The sequence below is a fragment of the Acinonyx jubatus genome, chromosome B4 (assembly GCF_027475565.1).
Source record: "Acinonyx jubatus isolate Ajub_Pintada_27869175 chromosome B4, VMU_Ajub_asm_v1.0, whole genome shotgun sequence".
Classification (NCBI taxonomy): Eukaryota; Metazoa; Chordata; class Mammalia; order Carnivora; family Felidae; genus Acinonyx; species Acinonyx jubatus.
In genome coordinates this window covers 109,762,426-109,783,417 of record NC_069387.1, presented here as the reverse complement: position 1 = coordinate 109,783,417, position 20,992 = coordinate 109,762,426, and positions in this window count along the sequence as shown.

Here is a 20,992-nt window from a genome sequence, read left to right as displayed (position 1 = left end):
CTGGCTGAAGGTGGGGTGACAAAGATGAGTGATCCCAGGTCTCCAGCAAATTTGTCCCAGTTTATATTCAGCTGGTGGCAGACACAGGGTTCCCAAGAGCAGCAAGAGAGACAAGCCCCAGTGTGCAAGAGTTTTTCAGGCTTCTGTTTGCACCGCGTTTGCTAATGTCCCATTGGTCACAGCAAGTCACATAACCAAGCCCAGATTAAAAGGGTGGATACATACACTCAGCTTCTGGATAGGAGTAACTACTGAGAAACACTGCAAAGAGACATACATGCAGGTACAGGAAGATTTTGTAACCACATCTGCAGTCGACCACATCTTCCTTCATTACCTCCGCTTCCTCACTCCCCATTCCTGCCTCGAGCCATATTTCAAATTCAGTTTCCTTACCCATCACTCAGCAGAATCTATTCTCTCCGAAGTTACCAATGACCTTCTTGTTTCTTGCTAAACCCAGGGAACCCATTTCACTCGTCATCTCACTTAGCATCTTGGCGTCATTTGATATCATCTCCCCTGGCTTCAAGGACACTACTCTTTTCCTTACAGTCCTCTTAGCCATTTCTTCACAGGCTCCTTTATGTAATAAGTGTGTAACATAATGCCTGGCACAAAACATGCATTTAAAAATTTGTTTGTTGAATGAATGATTAAATGCATAAATAAGCCAACAAATAAAATGGGATCATGTTCCTCTACCCACCAATTAAATGTTGCAGTTTGCCAAGCTGCAGTTACTACCTATATGCTGATGACTTCCAATTTTACGACTCCAGCCCAAATCTCTTTCCTGTACTGCCGGTACGTATATGTAAACTCTAACTGGACTTTTTCCCGCTGGCACCCCAAACTCAGCCTATCCAAATCTGATCTTCCTGACTTCATTGCCGGACCTGCTTTTTATCCAAATTCTTTCACAATCTGCCCAATCACCCGTGCCCAAAATCTCAGTGTCATCCCTGACTCTATCCTACTGGTCACCAAGTCCTGTTACTTCTTCCTTTTGAAATCTGCCCCCTTATCTCCAACCAGGTTGTTTCTAGAACTTGTTTAGGTCTTTATTAGTCCTCACCCAGATGCCTGCAACCACCACCTAACTCAGGGTTTACAGAATCTCTCTGAAGACAGGAAGCATATGTTTCACCAGACCTGCCCCAAATCTTCTGAATCAGAATCTCTCAGGAAGGGGCTTGAGAATCTGTATGTTTAAAAAGCATCCCAGATAATTCTTGTTATTGGAAAATTTGGGGAAACGCTGTTTTAATTTGCCTCCTTGACTCCAGAATTGCCTCCCACCCTACGATCCATGTTCCACAGCATTGCCAGGATGATCCGTTTAAAATATGAATCTAATCATGTCTTTGCTTAAAATATTTCCATGTTTCTTCATGGCGTATAGGATAATATTCACATTCTTCAGCAGCGCCTTCATGTCTCTCCGGCCTTATCTTTCAGTCCTCCTCAGTTACGGAGCCTATACCTTGTTCTTCATTGTTTCCTAAGTGCAGTATGCATGCCCTTTCAGGCCACTGTACCAGCTGCACCTGCTACCCAGGCCACGCATCTCCTGACCCCTTTATTCATCACACACTTATCTAACGCTTAAGTGAGAAAGGCACTCTTCCAAGTTCTTTGGAAATAATCAACTCACATATTCATCCTTACGACCCTGGGATGGGTAAGTGGTGGGTACCATTATTATCACCACTCATGGAGGAAAGTGAAGGACATTTGTCTGGAGTCATGCATAGTTTCTGGTAAAATCAAGACTTGAGCCGAGACAGCCTGACTGTAGATAGAATCTATGCATTTAGCAAGCATGCTGTAGTGCCTCTCCTTCATCTGGTTAAACCCATTCTTAGTCAAAGCTCAGTTCATGCATTAATGCCTTCTGGAAGCCTTCTTAGATCCCCCAGTCTAAATTAGCCTTCTGCGCTTATTTTTGTCGCAACATTTATAGCGCCATACAGTTAAAGACTCTTTTTTTTTTTTGTCTTACAAACCAGACTGTAAGTTCCTTAACAGAGGGAGGCACACTTTTTTGTATTCCTAAGCCCCAGAACAATGCCCAGCATGAAGTAAGTACTATTAGGATGAATTTTAAAAGAAGAAGAAGAAGAAGAAGAAAAGAAGAAGAAGAAATGAAAGAGTGAATAAATGCATATATTAACTGAAAAAGAAGCAGCAAGGAATATCAACAACAGACAATCTGAAAATTCTGCCCCTGAATCATCAAGTCATCTGTACATAATTTCATGGGGCTTTTCAATTTTTGGCATATGAGATGGCCTACCTTGTATCAAAAATAAACTCTGGAGTTTTCTTACAAATTCTACAAATTTTCGTGGGAATTCAAATTAAATGCATGATTGGACACTTATTTGTTTAATCTACTCAGTAGATTTCTTTTATTTCTCTGTGTCAAGCATGAAAGCTAAAACTATTTCTAGACCTTTCATCCTAGCTCAGCTTTCCCCTTAATTTCTTCACTCCAAAATGTTGAACAAAACAGGTCCCTTTTTGTGGTTGGAAAGTTTGGCTTTACATAGAACCTTTCAACACACAACTGTCAGCACCTGATTATGGGTCATTTTTTAGCCTCTGACTTTCACTTCCTTCCTTAAATAGGTCTCTCAGATGAATCATCTTCAGCTACTCTGTGATTATGCAGGGAACGGTATATAAATGAACAGGATGCACTCAGCTCCTAACTACCTTTATATCCTTCTGTGCTCTGATTTTAGGGGCTCATTTTCATTCAGTAAAAGTTGAGTGACTACCGTGTGCTGGGTTTTGTGTGAGACCATCAGTTCATTAGCACTTCCAACAAGAGTGCGAGGAAGCAGAGCTGAGAAAGCTCACATTCACTGGTTTTCAGCCTTGTAGCGTTTCTAGTTTCAAGAGGAATTTGGTGGGAAAGAACTTAGGCGAGCTGTTATAATATTTGTGCAATTCTTTTTCTATACTGCATGTCATTATTAAAACAATTTTGCATGTGTGTGTGTGTGTGTGTGTGTGTGTGTGTGATCACTCAAGCAGCAAAGTAGCAGAGCCCCTTGGCTATTCAAAAATGTATCTCTCAGCCTATATTCATGAATACTTCATCAAAGCCATCCCTATAATACACATGCGCATAGTCATAACTATCTACTTATTGGATCAGTTTTGGTAAATAATCTCTTTAAGGGTGGTTTATGGGTTGATACAACATGTGTACATGTCCGTGAATATTAATGTGAAAGAATCCACCTCTTTTCTGTATGAGAACAAGAAAAGTCAAAGTACCAAGACCTGCAATACTGGAAAATACCAGAGTGGATTAAGGAAAGAGGAAATTTACAATAGGAATTCTTGTCTTTTATCTTCCATATGAATGACATCCTAAATATGTATGATCCTGACCTACATTTCTACAGTGGAAGGCTGTTTCCTGAGTGAAACACAGCTGCAGTGTCATGTGCGGCAACAGACATAAGAAGTGCCCAGGCAACGGCGCTCTGGCTGAAGAATTCAATAGGCAACAGATTAAAGCAATCATGTGCAAGACCTCAGATTCCATAGGTTTTAAGGGAGATCTTGTACCTCTGTGAAGGTGCAGGAACTACTCATGTAAGTCTTTCCATCCTGCTAAAGAAGATTCTGGCTTTGTTCAGCTTCTTCCCTCTCCTCTGTGCTGTGAGAAGAGAAGACAAATGTCAAAAGAAAGCAATGCCTTGGGCGTTAGTGTTGGAGAACCATCAGAGAATGGACAGAGGGAGCATCGCCTCTGAGGCAGCAGGAAGAAGGAAGGACTTCACAGAGTCAATTATGATAAAGAGCAGGAGAGGGAGGGCAGAGGAAATGAAGACAGCCCCAACTGGGGGAGAAGAAAGGGTTCAGAAGAGAAGCTAGGAGTGAGAATAGCTGTAGGGTGCGAAGGCAGCTTATGGGAAAGAGGAGAGGGGAATTTTGAGGAAATTTTCTGAGAGCTCTTTGCACCCTTCATGGTTTTTGAGAAATACAAGTAAAGTATGCAGGTATTCATTTCATATTATTGGCAACTGATTTCCTTTGCACACAATAATGCCCTGATTCATGGCTCATGGCTTTCTATCTTTCAGTGAAATGTTATGAAAATCACTTCACTAGCATCTGGCCAGCAGGGTTGGCTGCACCCAGATGACTTGTTAAGAACTCCTTGCCGTCTTGAGATGGACTGTTTCTAACTCAGAACACACTGCCCCTTCTTCCCCCTTCTTCATTTACTGTTACTTCTGCCCTTCTTCATATGCAAATGACGTACCAGATTGTAATGTCCTTGATGCCAGGAAGTGCATCTTTGTTATCTTTGCATTTTGTGTTCTATCAGGCAGGACGCCTGGGACATGATTAGATATTCAGTTAGCTAATCAATCAATGCATTCTAGGATACATCTAAAGTTTGGCTACATAAAACGAGTTAAAATGTGTGGAGAGAAAGCCAAGGAGCTATGGTTTTGTTGGTGGTATTTCAATTATTACCACTTTCTTATTTATATTATCAAATATTCTGATACTGCAATGTATGTGGATTCTAAGAACTATCATGTACATGTGTCACCGATGATTTAATTACGACAGCTTTCCTTACTGACCTTACTGAAATGAAAGTATTCTCATTTCAGCACTGTATTTGGAATTCAGTGGTTATTACTACATTTTAATAGCTCAGAAAATATCACTAGCTTAAAACACTCTTCTGCCAGGAAGTAGTTATATAAGTAGCATTAATAACACATGCATTTCCACCATTCTTGTCTAAAACTTAACTATAAAATGGGCCAATTTTAATTCTCTCAATTTTATGAAGGAACACATGAGATAATAGCTATAGTTCCCACACTACTTGTTTTGGTTTCTGGAAATCTTTGTTTTCTTATTAGCTATTATCCATCTACATAAAACCCTAACATAATGAGATGCGGCAGGCCATCTCCGGGTTCAAAATAATAGTGTTCTGTGAGCACTATATGCTACTAAGCTCTGATGGCTAGGTGGGAGCACCTATTGAAAATTTACATTGAAAGTCCTATGTTCCGGGGTTGCCTGTGTGGCTCCGTTGGCTAAGCGTTCAACTTTTGATTTCAGCTCAGGTCATGATCTCACAATTCATGCGTTCAAGCCCATCGGGCTCTACGCTGACAGCAAGTAGACTGCTTGGGATTCTCTGTGTCCTCTCTCTCTGCCCCTCCCCTGCTTGCGCTCTCCCTCTCTCTCTCAAAATAAGTAAATAAACATTAAAAAAAAATTTTAGAAAGTACTAGTAACTGTGGGAAGTTAAAAAGGAGTGAAAACATCTGTTCTCTAACAACAATGAAACTGCATACAACATACACATAATAAGTTGCTGTGATATGAAATGACAAACTTTTTTTTTAAGTGAATGTACACACACATTTCTGTCAGGCATTCCCAAACTTGCATTTTCAACGGCTCGTAAAGAGAAAAATGGGTTTAACATGTGGAAGTGCCTAGTAGAGAGTACTGCATAGCCACTCATTCTCCTTCCATATTGCACTTTACTTGAACTTCGGACTGAGAGTTCACAGTGAAGCCTGCACCTTTTTGACAGTTCTGCTTCTCAGGCACCAAGATTAAAAAAAAAAAAAAAAGCAAAGGCATCTTTCACATTACTATATACCAAGCTCTATATATTGTTTACTACAAAAACACGAAGCTATCCACACAAGTAATAAGAAAGGAGCATTAAATGCATTACTGCCCATGGCTGTTCAGATGGACATATAAATGCTTAGCTATTTAAAAGATACAAAGAGCAATGAATCCAGGAGAGGAAATTTCTGTAGCACTAGAACATGTAATCTGAAAAGATATTCTAAGTAAGGTCTGATTAAGCAAAAATGTTATAACGTTAATTTTGTATTATGATATAATACACAATTAAAAAAGAAAAGCTGGGAAGCATAGGTATACAGAAAGAAAAATACACAAAACCGTCCATAAACTCATACCGATATAAACTCTGTAAAACATTTGAGTTTCCTTTCCAATGTTTTTCTTCATATATAATCTGTTTTTACCTATTTGAACTATACTCTCTATATAGCTGTTCATCTTGCTCTTTTCTCTTAGGTTAGGTTGTCAGCATTTTCCATGCTGTTAAACATTTTCTGAAATCATGATTTTTAATGGCTGCCTGTTGTCCATAAGATACATGTACCATTACTCTGAATGTCACTGCTTACCTATTGTTAATCATTTATACTGATCCAGATTTTTTGCTGATAGCAGAATTTTACTGATGAGAATGATGTATTTTAGTTAAAAATAACATTTTGGCCAACATGACATAAACCTCACAGAATGGACACTGAGGAGAAAGAGACGAAGGGGGAACAGCTCAGAATAGAAAGCCAACATGGAATTCTGTTATCCTTGATATGCTGTCAGAAAGTACCACAATTGTTCTTGTAAGTAAGTTACAAACATCTGAAGGAAGTCAGAGAGCACTTACGTACACCAAGGAATAGGTAGGAATTAAACAGTGAAAAGGCTATGCTCTTTCCCAAACACTGATGAATGTGAGACTTGAATTGACTTCTGCTGTCACACTTGGTCTCTGAAAAGTGTCCTCTGTAATAACAAGATGCCATATTTAACAAACATCAAATGGCAGAATGACAGCTGGGCAATAAAACAGATAAGGAGCCCATCTCGCGTACAGGTAGAGCTCGAGTGAACTCTGGCATACCCATCAAAGAGTGTAAGGAGGGTAAGCAGGGGGAGAAGGGCAGAAGGGAGGATTTCTTCCATTCAAAACCACATGATTCCATCTAAGTGAGTCTCTCCTGGTGGTCTTCTTCTCCAGCGTCTCCCTTCACCACAAGCTCTACACACTGTAAGCGTGCATACACTGTCAGTTCGTGACTCAACTAAGTTATAACAGGACAAGCACACTTCAAAGGACAAATTCAGTATTCAGGATTGTCAACACCTCCATTCCTCTTGTGTGAAACACTGGACAGTCCCTTCTGATATTCCATAGACCCTCTTCTTATGCTGCCCAGGAACTTTAGCAACAATGGACTGTGAGATGAAGGATTATAAACCAAGAAAACCAAGAGAACTAGAGCAAAAAAATGAACTAAGGAAGAAGATGGACCCGGATTATTAGAACCCACTGAACAGATGGCCTGGAGACAAGTAAATACAAGTCAAAAGAGAAGAGGAAATGTGGAGGCAAAGGCAGACAAAGAATCAGAAAACAGATCATTTTGGATGCAAACAGATGCCCTTGCCATTCTTTCCCAGGATTAGGAGTAGTGGGAGAGTCTGAGCTGCTCAAACCCTTTTTGCCATTTTCCTGTAGTCGAGGGAGAAGAGGGACAGGAAATAATATGGAGAAGCCAGTGCCCCGGGGCATCCAAAAGCACAGAGAAATACCTCTTTCCCCATCAGCCCCAGCAGTGCATTGGCCCTCCCACTCTCCATAGCACTTCTCAGGGGCTGCGAAGCCAATCTGCTGATTTTTCAACTAGCCTTTTGGTTATAACAAAACAGACTTTTGAGCTCTTTCTGTTCTCCAGGCATAACTGAAGATTTCCTCCTCATACCATATCTTTGTATTTAAAAGAATTCTCACTTTGTGGATTCACAAAACGGGCTTCAATGTGAAAGACAACCTCAAGGCGATTGTGGTACATTTACAACTCTTAAGGAGAAGTATTTATGTTTTAGCTTGAACAATAATAGAGTGCATGTTTAATGAGTCCTTAACTAGATGCCAGAAATTCAAAGTGCTTTATATTATAAATCATGTACTTATTACACATTACATAATTGACTTATGCCAACATTTCTGACATATCATAATTCCTTGTAACACCTTACTCCCATTTCACCGAAGAGAAAATTGAGTATCACACATAGCACATAATGGAGTCAGGACACAAGCCCAAACCCATGTGACCCCAACATCCATGCTCTGGCCCAAAGTCTATATGGTTTATTGCTCTGGATAACTCTGGCATTGCTGACTTTGGCATTTACTGATCAGGGAGGGTGACATTTTCTAACATCCTGCCATGAGGACATAGCCACTGCATGGTATGAAAGTCTAGTCACAATAATTTAGCAGCTCTGAAAAGGTTTTTATCAGCCTGGCTAGGCCGAATTTTCTTGCCAGTCCCCTTTTTAAGTGGGAGGGGAAAGGAGAAACTGTAAAATCATCCCTTGACTGCCATCCTGGGACGTACAATGCCGGTAGTCTTTCGATTGCCTTCAAAGCCTTTGTCTTGGAAGGAAAGGTGCCGGTTCCACCACAAACCTCCATGCAAGGCCAGCTAACATGTAAAATTAAAGCCACGCCCCTTGGCTGGACTTCAGGATGCCCGCAAGCTCCCCTTCTGGCCTCCCCTGCCTTTCTCCCTAAGTTATGAGTTCTCACTGCTCCTGGGCGCCTGCTGTCCCTCACGCTCGGCGTGTCCGCCTCTGCCCTGGCCGTGCCTCCCAGCTCAAGGACCACTTGGCTCCTCTCCATCACCTCCTCCCCGCCACCCTTCTCCGCCTTCACTCAGCACTCTCTTCAGTCATCCTCACTTCCCCAGCGCGCCACTTTGTAAATCCGAAGACCATTTGATTGATTGATTGATCTTTTCTGGTCCGATAGAGGGGTACCATTCCATTATTCCATGACTGAGCAAAACGTCTCTTTTTTTTTAAGTTTTTATTTACATTCTAGTTACTTATCAGGGCATCTGGGTGGCTCAGTAGGATGTGCGACTCTTGATTTCGGCTGCGGTGAAGATCCCAGGGTGTGAGATCAGGTCCCACCTCAGCTCTGTGCTGAACATGCAGCCTGCTTAAAATGCTCGTTCTCTCTCTCTCTCTCTCTCTCTCTCTCTCTCTCTCTCTCTCTCTCTCCCTCTCTCTAAAATAAAATAATTAAACATAAAAAAATAAACAGTAAATTTTAGTTAGTGATGAAGCCTATTTTAAATTCATGGATTGCAGGTCTCCTCAGCTGGAAAGTCAGATCAATGGGGATAAACATTATAGTCCTTACATAATGCAGGTGTTAACTGAATGGAAGCTAGATTCAGGTGAGCAGCTATATTTTATGACTTCCATGCTAATATTGACAGTTCTTATTTTTGGTGCTTTTGTCTCATAAAAATATATACACGTGTAAAATGTATGGAAATAGGACAACTTTGGTACATTGGGCACAGATGAAGACAGGAAGCCAGAGAAGACTAGTTCACTTTAGAACAGTGATTCACAATTGGGGACAAATATCTGGGGACATTTTTGGTTCTCACAACTTGGGGGCTGAAGGATCTAGTGGATAGAGACCAGAAGGCTATTAAACATCCTAAAATCCACAAGAGACACCCCCCCTAAAAGGACATATCCAACTCAAAATGTCAAGAATGCCAAGATTGAGAAACCCCGGTTCAGAAAGAAGACAGTTATCTTAAGGACAGGTTTGTAGCATTGCCTGATTTTCAGGGCAGCTCACTGTCCAATGCAGAGAACATAGATTTTATTTTTAACATTGAGAATGCCACCATTTGCGTATCAGTCATTTTAGCTAAATATGTTGTGATGCAACTTGTTTTTATCTTTATGCCCCAAATTACTATCTCAACTTTTTAAATTATTTTTTATTAGCTTTTCTATTTTTGTACGCAGTATAAATCAGTTTTCCAAATCTTAAATATAATCTTTGTAATAGAAGAGTCCTTAGAAATTATCTGGTTCACTCACCCCTTGTACTTTACACATGAAGAAAATGAAACCCAGGCTGCCCAGGGGACTTTCTCATGGAAGAGGCAGGACTGGATACTAAGTCCCCTGACCCATATTCCAGTGCTCTTTGCCGTATCACAGGATGCAACCGTCATGTAAATGAGGAGTAAATTCTTCTTTGGGAGATTATTTCTTTCTGAGCACAGATTTTAGCCTTTCTGTATCCAACAACTCTGTTCTACTAACTCGATTCACTAATCTTAAGTCAGAAAATAATTGCTAGGGTAATATATGATGAAACATTTGTCCTCAGAAGAAACAAGAGCAAACACTAAAATTCCTTTTTGGAAATGAAAGTTCTAAAACCATCTGGCATTTTTGACTTTTAAACTCATTTAGGTAATACATTTCAGAATATTATCATGTTTGCTTCAAATAATTATGTTTTAAGCCTTGATCTTTGTTAGATATTAGTGAACATTTTCTCGGTAAATAGATTATTATTAAAAACATTTAGATGAGGAAATCTTAATGAAAATATTTCAAGAATAATCTGAAAAATTGTTTGTGTTCTGGGGTAATTAACTCTGGTTTTCACTTCATCGCTAAGGGAATTACTAGAATGGAGAGGTTAATTCACTTATTTATAAGCATGCAGTCTATTAGTGGTAAAGAAAGGAATTAAAGTACGCATTTTTTTTGTTTTGGCTTGATTTGTTTTGTTTTTGTTTTATTTAGCAAAATAAACGTCCCTTAAATTATGCATTAGCTGGAACTCCCAGTTTGTGTTCAGCCTTGTCTGAGGGGGTGTGAGCTTCTGAGCTCTGAAAAAAAAATAAAAGACGAATAAAAATTGACCTCACTATTTCTTAATATTTATCGAGCTAAGTTAGTTGAAATATGTATGATGTGAAGGTTACAGATCAAGGTATATACCTTTACCCCCTCGCCATTCAGATTTCACCTTGTGCCATTTGTCCCAAAGAAGGTTCAGTGGAAATGCACAGAGTGATTAGTTTCAGTCAAACACTTCAAGGAACAACACAAAACAAGCCTCCACTAATCAAGGAAAATGTCACTGGTTCCTATTTTGATTCAAAATAAGGAACAGAAAGGAGAGTGAGCAGACTGGAACTTCTTGCAATGACTCGGTTGGGATTTATAACAGAAGGAGGAAGTTACTTTCCAGAAGTTATGTTTGAAGTATAAAGAAATGTGTTGCTGCCATGTGAATATCAGACACACTGACAGCGCTATCAGAGGTAGAAATGATATACAGAATAAATAGCCACTAAATGTAGTGACAACTTTGAGTGACAGATGAAGAATAAAAATGAACGATGTTGCCTATAATATGTCAGGAAACAAATGCCTCTTTCTTTCAGAAGAAAAAGATATGCATGGTTGGGAGTTCAGACGGCCTCCCATCTGGTGAACTTTTTTGCCCTTAGAGAGTTATAATTTGGGCCCAAAATGGAGCAATTCCTTTGTAGAAATTGTTACCTCTTCACTTCATTGAAGGTTTACAACAGTTTATTCTGACTGCTTCTGCTCAGTTTTAACAATGTGTTTTATACTAACATTGTCCTGTCTACTGCGTATTAAGAAATCCAAGAATAGGTTAGGCATTTTATTTTCCGGAGACCAAAGGCCATCGTAAGTTCAGATGTACTACTCAGAGCAAATTCGTAGGAGTTTTTGGTACCAAAAATATGTAATTTCTTAGAAGTCAACTGCTTATAAAATAATAAGAGAATAAACCTTTGTATCAATTTAACTTTGTCAAAAATAAGTCAAGGAAATTATATGGAAAAAAATTAGAAATTACATAGTACATGTCTGTATCAGACAGTTAATAAAGTCTTGCCTTTGTCAACAAAATGAACTTGAATAAATATTATTTAAACTTCCCCAAGAAATTTCTGGTGTGGATCAAAGAGCAGAAAAGAAAATAATGGGCCTCTACCTCAGGCTACTATATACGTAGGTTCCCTAGGAAACCTGTGGTGACAGCCTCTCATCATGATGGCTGATGTTTTCAGAGATACATTTCTAGAAAGGTCCCTCTGGGGTTAGGAAAGAAAATTTTAATTAGATAGCATGATGTACTGTGATCACTTTTAATTATCCTATGCTATCTGAGAAAACTTGAGTCTAATACTAGACCAATATTTGGTTTCAGCTAAGGAGAAATGGAATCTATTTGTGTATTGCAAGGATCTGTGAGTCCAAACAGTAAAAGAAAGCTAAGGCCTATTAGGGAGTTATCAGTCCAGTGATGGGAATTCTCTAGCCATACAGAAGACAGTTTTGATAAATATCTCTCAGGAGACCTTTTATATTTTTTTGAAATAATTGATTATGGCCATGTTAACACATACTGTTACTGAGGGGATTCTCACTTCTGCCAAGAAATTCCAAGAAATAAGTTGAAATGTTGCTTTCATATGCTATTAAAGTCCACTATCTCTGCATTGAGGTTTCATATTATGCATCATGGCAATCAATTACTGTTACACTTACTGAAACGATCAGAAATGCACTTTGCCCAAATTTCAGTTTTGATATTGGCACAAGGTCAAAACTTCTCTTTGAGGGAAAAAAAACAAAAACAAAAAACGTCAATTGATGGTTGTTCTTCTATGTTTAATATTCGAGTTCAGAGCATACACTTGATAAGGCAGAGCCCTTGCCAAAAACTCATCTCTTTGTCCTCAGAGATTCCCCTTCCCTTCTCATCTCCTCAACTAGAGTGATTTCTCTTTGATCCTTCCCCAGCTTCCATCTACTCTTGTCTGCTTAGCATTTGGAAGGACAGATTTGTTGCATGACAGTTCGTCCCCTCCCTGACCTTTGGGGCTCATTCACAGAACCTACACTATGATGTCTTCAAGTCTAAAAATCAGTGCAGATGAAATTTATTGAGCATTTCCCACATGCGGGCACCATGCCCTCCGTAGCCATCATTTTATTCAAATGTCATCACAACCCTCTGAGACATTGCTCTTCCTTTTGACCTATGAAGAAACTGAAGTTTAGAAAGGAAGGGAACATGCAGGCAGAAATTCAAAGCCCGGATTCAAACCCAGGTCTCATTTTTGAAAGAGAAAGAATGAACTACTGTCTCCCTTCCACAAGGTAGAATCGAAGAAGAACAAAGGACACTGGTTCACAATTGGGTTGAATGTGTGCCAACTATGGGTCTCTCAGGTTTCATTTGTGTGACGAAGGGAAAATGAGTCAGCAAAATGACCCTTCTCTCAATCTCAGCCAGCATAAAGGGAAAAGAGGGTGGGAAATGAAGAAAGGGGACTAGACTTCACAAAATGTTGAGGATTACTGATCCTGCAGAGGGAGAAACCATTTGAAATTTTAAAAATTGACTCAATAAATACTAATACAGCACAAGCTATATAAGACACTGTTCTATGTACTTCATGAATATTTGCTCATTTGCTTATAATAACCTGGAAATGGGCATTATTATTATGCTCACTTCACAGGTGAGAAAACTGAAATGTAAAAATGTTAAATTACTTGCCCCACACATGTGGTTAGTAAGGACAAAATTAAGACTTAAACTCAGGCTGTTTGGCTCTAGGCCAAGTACTTAAGCACTATGGTATACCACCCCTGACAGTTAGGAAAATATTTTCTTCGTTTTTATGGGCTTAGACCAGTGTTTCTCAACCTAGGGTCCAACATTCCCTGGGAAAAGAGGCTCTCAGGTTCTCATCAAAAACTTTAAAATTCTATGTTTAATTCTCTGCTTAACTGAAGCTTATGCTATAACTGACATGGTTTTTCCATCCCTTGGAAAGGTGGGTTGTTAAGAGTGACCTCATAGTAAGAAGGGCCTCAAATTCAGGATCTGCCAGTCAGAAAGAAAGGAGCAGACAGGATTGGGGTAGGCAACATGGTCTGCTACACTACCCACCTCCAGGTCTCCCTCAGTTGTTGTCCTGTTCAGGAAGACATTCTCCTGTACTTTCGACTGATTTGCTCTCTGACCACCCATTGTCCCGTGTGCATACCTTTTTTGTGGCCCTTCACTCATATGACCAGTGTTATAAATCTCTTCATACTGATCGACCAACTTCTCTACTAGAACTGCTTTCAGAATGCTAATCTGACTGCTGGTTGCCCTCAGTATCCACTCTTCCCTTTTATCGTAATAGAACCTTGAATTTTAGCTGGGTATAGTGCCCAGAAGCTAAAAGACCACATTCCTTGGTCTTCTACACATATATGAGTGACCTACCTGACCAAGCTCTGGCCAAATGAGAGATAAGCGGAAATGTTGAATGAGATTTCCAGAAAATTTCCTTTAAAATGAGGGGTCCGTGCTTTTCAACTACGTGGCTGGAACTAGAGTGTATTATGCTAAGCGAAATTAGTCAGTCAGAGAAAGACAAATATCATATGACTTCACTTATATGAGGACTTTAAGATACAAAACAGATGAACATAAGGGAAGGGAAGCAAAAATAACATAAAAACAGGGACGGGGACCAAACATAAGAGACTCTTACATATGGAGAACAAACAGAGGGTTACTGGAGCGGTGGTGGGAGGGGGGGATGGGCTAAATGGGGAAGGAGCACTAAGGATTCTATTCCTGCAATCATTGTTGCACTCTATGCTAACTAACTTGGATGTAAATTAAAAAATAAGTAAATTTAAAAAAATGAGGGGCCCGTGGGACATGTTGATAAAGGGGAGTAATGCATGTGTAGGGGCAGAATGTATGTGAGGAGTCTCTGTGTCTCCCACTCAATTTTGCTGTGAACTTAAAACTGCTCTTCAGAAGAAATTCTAATAAAAACAAATGTAAAGAGGGGTGCCCATCTCTTCCTCCTTTCCCCTTCCTGCTGCTGACATGGGCTGGCTATGGGCTGAACCCCTTGTGGACCATGAGGTGGCCGTGGGAACAGAAGCCATATGCAGCAGAAAAGCAAAGGAGGAGAAGCTGAATGAAGCCTCTCACCAGGCCTGCACTACCTTGCTCCACTGCTCTACTAATGGGTGGGAAATATACTTCATTCTCATTTAACTTGAGGCTACTTTGGGTTTTTCCTGCGGTGTGCAGCTGGACTTGATCTTCAGTGCTGTGGACGTACAGAGATGACATTTTATTGGCGCTTCATTGAAATGTGCGACACAGTCTCAATGGGGCAGGTCCAATTGGAAAACATACTTATTGAATCGAACCTCAGAAACCACTCAATTCTCCACTGAGATATGCACCAAAGTTCCCTCTGGCCTTCTTGCTCACACCTAATTAAACACATTCAAAATAAATTTCATAATTGTTTTCAGTCTTTTCTGATGATAGTTTTCATAATAGGAAAATATTTAATTAAAATGCTTTATGAGTATTCTGTATGCTTAAACATAATTTATTAGCTTTAGAATAAAAGGTGTTACCAAAGTACTGTTTTCTGTCTTTTATTGAAAACATAAAACTTTAGTTTGGATTAAATCAGCTTTGGAAAGAAGAACTAAACTGACTAAACAAGCCAACATTTACAATATATTTTATGTAAGAAAATTCAATCCAAGTCTCACTCTGGCGAGTTATAAGGAAACTTTCAGAAGACAACATATTTGCAAATTGGTGGGTAGGGCTACCCATAGACATGTAAACTCTAAAAGTCAGCACTATAGTTTTTGGATTTCTGGAACTGTGAAACCTTAGGATATTCTTCAGTCATAACTCATTAATTGTTTTATTTTCATAACTTTTAATTAGTAAGATTTCATCTTGAACACTGACCATAGTTTTTTCATTCTTAAATAAAAATTTGATTAAACTCTGAGTGAAATCCTGCCCATATTTTAGACTTCCATATTATACAGGTAAAAAAAAAAAAATAAGTCTTTATAGATGTTTAAATATAATGGAATATTTATAAAACTTCTGCGTTCCAATAGAAAATGTGCATTAGGTATGGAAACCAATTTGACAATAAATTTCATAATATAAATAAATAAATAAATAAATAAATAAATAAATAAATTCAAAAAAAACAAGAAAATGTGCATTAGTTCAGTAATGTTTGTTTTGCATCCCTTACAGAATGACCTAAAAACATGGTATTTTCAAGTTTTAACCAGTGTCATCTAGTCTAAGCTTTAATCAATAATGATCATTATTCAGAATAATAGTAGTAGTATTCATTGAATATTTACTATGTGGTAGGAACCATTTGAAGAGCTTCACATATTTCACAAAGAGAATACTGAAAGTCAAAAATGATAGCGATATGCTCCAAATGATACAAATAAAAAATAGAAGAACTGTGATTCAAATCCATGTCAGTCTGACTCGGAATCTGGTGTCTTTCCATAAGCATATACTGAGCTGTGTTCTGTTAATGACAAGGGGACTATAATTCCATTCTTTCTGTCATTACATTTTTTTTCAAGTAGGAGTTAATCATATTAGTGCCAAAAGATTTGCCAGCCAATTTCCCAGAATCATGAGAAATTTGAAGTCTTACTAGCATATGGGTAGTACAGTCAATATGCCCGTGTAAGTGAGCATAATAGCTTGCATGACCCAAATATTGGGTTCTGCCTGATTTGACTACTTTTATATAAATGGGAAAACAAATTCATTCATTATGTAAAGACTGTACCATCACTGTCATTATTTATCTTTGACCTTTCCGAGAACCAGGGCAACTCAAAGCACCAGTGATGGGCTGTATAATTCTTGTATCAAGACTTTGAGGAAAAAAAATGTCTTATATTAAACTCTAAAATAAATGTATTATATTGGATTTATGGAGAAACATAATCAACCATGTCTTAAATATCATTTTCACAGCAAAAAGAAAAGTGATAATTATCTGCCTGGCTTTTGGGTCATGCCTCTACGAAAGCCATCAAGGCAACAGTAAATATGATTCAGCAAGAGTAATTTTTGTGGAGATAACACAGTTAATACCTACAAATATTCTCTAGGAATCAATTTTTTATTCAGCACACAGTTACAGTATATGTATAAATGTTGAAATACCAAGTTAACTCAGTCAAGTCATCAGCCTGATGTTTTCCATAATGTCTACTGCCCAATTGACTGAGCATTTCCTTGAGTTGTACAGTATTGTATAAAGTTACCCAGGGGCGCCTGGGTGGCTCAGTCGGTTGAGTGTCTGACTTCAGCTCAGGTCATGATCTTCCGGTTTGTGAGTTCGAGCCCTGCGTTGGGCTCTATGTTGACAGCTCAGAGCCTGGAGCCTGCTTCAGATTCTGTATCTCCCTCTCTGTCTCTGCCCTTCCCCTGCTTGTGCTCTCATTCTCAAAAATAAATAACCATTAAAAAACTAAAAAAGAAAGTTACCCAAAGTCTGTGTATTCAATCTTCCCTTTGATCTCAAAAACCTTACCAACTATTTGCACATCTAAGCAAAGCATTCTTTGGCCACCCAGGAACATATTCCTTTCATATAGCAGATACCCCTGAACATGCAGGTACAAAACCATTATGTATCCATGTCCATTGGCTCTTGCCTGCTCCCAGCTCCTTCCTGGGCCACAATTCCAGAGACAGGCAGCTATTAAGAAAGTGCAAGGGCAAAGCCACCTGAATTGACCTATTTGTTGAAAGTTCGCCCTCTCCCCACTTGCAGCCGCAGGGCCCTGAGAACACACAGAAACCATCCTCATGTGTGTTTGTGCTAAGAGCTGCCTTTGCCTGAGCATTTGCTTTGTGAATGAGGTCACTTTAACAAACACAATGGAAGTGATGTGACGAAGATAAGTGGTCATTTTCCTCATTAACTCATCATATAAAACAGAATTCTGTATGGTCCCTCCTGAGGAGACTGAATTAGACATTCATTTTAAATTCATAGTTATCATTGCATATTCAAAGATAATCAACAGCCCCAGCCTTACCTTGGATATATTGAGGCACAAACGGAAAGCGGAACATAGAAAATCGCTTACCTATTTCACAAAGGTACTGAGAAGCTTAATGCTTCTAAAGCACTTGGACTGAAGACAGAAAGCGTTATCTTCTTACCACGACACTGTTTACAGACGTCCATATGTTCCCATCTTCCATTAATTAGACTTAGATGTTGTATGCATTTGATGATTATGATAATGGGTGATGTGATTATAAGATCCCCCTCCACAGGGCATTTTGTCCACAAATAAAATTGTCCTTATCCTATAGGAGAAAATGTTTCCCAGCTTGAAACCATTTAATTTTGTCATCAGTGGGTTACAAACTGTGCCTTAGGCTTGTGGTGTGCAAAAATGTCTTTGAGTCTAGTGCCTGTCTTAAGAGGTTTCTTTAAAAAAAGAGAATGAAGCCTCCATTTGTACCACATGACACTATCTTATCTATTGTCTAGACTGTGTTACCAGTTCAGATCCTTTACTGTTGGGTGAATTGAGTTTAAAGGCAGATAAAACAAGGCTATAGTTACACTATGTAAGCTGATCTGGAAAAAAAAAAAAATTAACAAGCAGTTTACCTACCATGACATTGTACCCAGTACTTGTGTTCATTTTACTTAGTTCTAGAAATCTTATATAATTGATACTCAGCATAAATGTGTGAATTTTTAAATTACTCTCTTATTTTTTGGAGAACAACAAAGAATCAAAATTTTATGAAGCTTATTATGTAAGTCTCAGATTATGGAGTAAATAGAAAGGTCAAGTTTTAGTGTTTTGTTTTGTTTTTAACTTGCCAATAAGCAGGGGCGGGGGGAGGGGAATGTATGATACCTTGTGACTTTGTAGTTTTCCTGTTAAATTTTTGTATTAAAATATGAAAACACTGAAGTAAAAAATCTGCATTGCTTACAAATTAATCTCCCTAGAAGAACTCTATGCCATTCAAGCTTTTCATTGCAGCCTACTATTTTCATTAAAATATTTCCGTTTAAACATTGAGTATGTAGCAGCAGTCGGCTTCCCCGGAACGGCAGCCATTCTAATGGGAGGTTAAGAGATGAATTTAGGTCTCCCTTTAAACAGAGCAGCTATTGATGCTGTCCCATATATCTCAATGAATAACTGATGTAAAAACCTCCCTGCCTCCTTTTCTCAGCCACTTTTCTTGAAAAGTGGAAGTCAGCCCCTTCAGAAAAGGTGCTCCATTATCTTTGTACTGTAAGCAAAAGACAGATACAGAAACTAACCTGGCTTTCTTTTCACCCATCAAAAGAGAGATGAAAGATCAAGAAGATTGATATCATCTACAGCCTGTTCCATTTTCCTCAAAATGAAAAACACACAGTAGCTCAAAATGAGAAAAGGGTAAATTCCTATTACTTTCTGACAAAAGTAGCACGCTACAAAAGGACTGTGAAAGATATTTTCGGAAAAATATCTGCATAAGTCCAATATGATCTTTCCAAAGCACTGGGCAAATTTGAAAAACTCACACAAACACAGTCATTAAAAGAGGTAGGACCCAGTGGTGCATGCGTGGCTCAGTCAGTTAAGCATCTGACTCTTGGTTTTGGCTCCAGTCATGATCTCATGGTGTGTGGGTTCGAGCCCTGCATCGGGCTCTGTGCTGACAGCACAGAGCCTGCTTGGGATTTCTCTCTCTCCCTCTCTCTCTCTCAAAAAGTAAATAAAACATTAAAAAAAAATTTTTTTAATGTAGACCTTGACATATATATGACCATCTGAGGATAGATACTTAGATTTTCTAGTAACAGAATTCTAACTTTGCCTAAACTCTTTTTTTAAACCTCAATCAGTTAAATATTCAGAAAGGAATCACAGTATTGAATTGGAAAGGAAAGATTCAAATTGTGGAGGGCAAAAGCCTCATTTCTTTAGAAAAGAAAAAAACCTTAACCTGTGTATGGTTCCATGTAGAATCTATATACTGGTACTGGTCACCATTTATCTCTCCTTGCTTTTCATAACTGTAATATCATTCTAAAAAAATGTTTTTGATAGCTGTGGAATCTCCATCTGTTTTATACCTCCTAGCTACCTCAGCTTTATTATTTACTATGGGTGGGTCCACACCTCATGAAACACTTCATCCTTTATAATGTTTTCTTTTTTTACCTTTATCTCCTATACCCGACATTATTAAAACTCCATTCGTCTCACCTTGTACTCACACAGATACCCATGGCCTGGCTCACCAACTGATCCTATTGTGTCGCTGTAGAAGTTCTAGGAGGTTTTAGAATTTATTAAGTTTCCAAATCATGCAAATGAAGATTGTTATACTTCTGGAAGGATCAATCTGTGCAGTTGTTATGTGTCATGTTGAAGGAAAGTGAAAGCTCCAATCATTTAAAAATGAATAAACTGAGCTTGGGATCTTAGATTACTTTCTTATCCATGAAAACAGACCACTGTGATCTGCGAATCTAAGAAAACGATTCAAAAGAACCGCCTAATAGCAATTTCAGTTTTCTATAGGAATCCCCCATTCATCATTTATTTTCAGGTTTTTCATCTTATACAGTGTGTTCCATGGGGATGTCACACCATTTGTATAGCAAGCGAATAGAGCTATTGTTTTGTCTAATTACTCAATATTAGTAGCACAGATAAAGAACCAATGGTGAAAACGGAGATAAACTTCAGTACCTACTGGTATACTTCTGTTACCTTCACCATCAATTATTTCAGTCGTCATTAATTAGTTATATGAGGCACAAACATGTGTTCTTCAAGGAGTTGGCCTCATTATAATTAGATAAGTATGGCTTCATGGGGACCTACTCAGTGTATTATATGACACACATACAAGATAGTTTGTAATAAATCCACTCTTTATTATAATTTCACTATATTGTTAAATCAGAATCTCATTAATGAGGAAATGACAATGGAATCAAGTTTTCTCAGTATTATATGGATCATTTTTGGAACAAAGAAATAAAAGAATCCTGGGAGAAAGTTCAGAATAAAATATCATCAAATGTGGTCATTTTTCATAGGATCTAATGGCTTAGTTATAAATTTAGCTGGACACTAACAAAGCTTTAAACCTGATGGCAGGTAATTTTTATTCAGCCTTCAGTGATAAGCTGGAGTCATTGCTCTTTTTCACTCTATTAAATATACTCCAGATGTAGGTAAATGAGTTTTTCATTTGTCTAAGCGGCCTTTTAGCTTTCAAACAAACAAACAAACAAAAATTTTAGGTCTTGCTCGCATTACTATTTAATATTAGAATCATTACATTGTAAGGCAACCAATATTTTTAACGGGGGGGTGCTATCTAAGAAAATAAGACTTGTATAGATATTTTTCA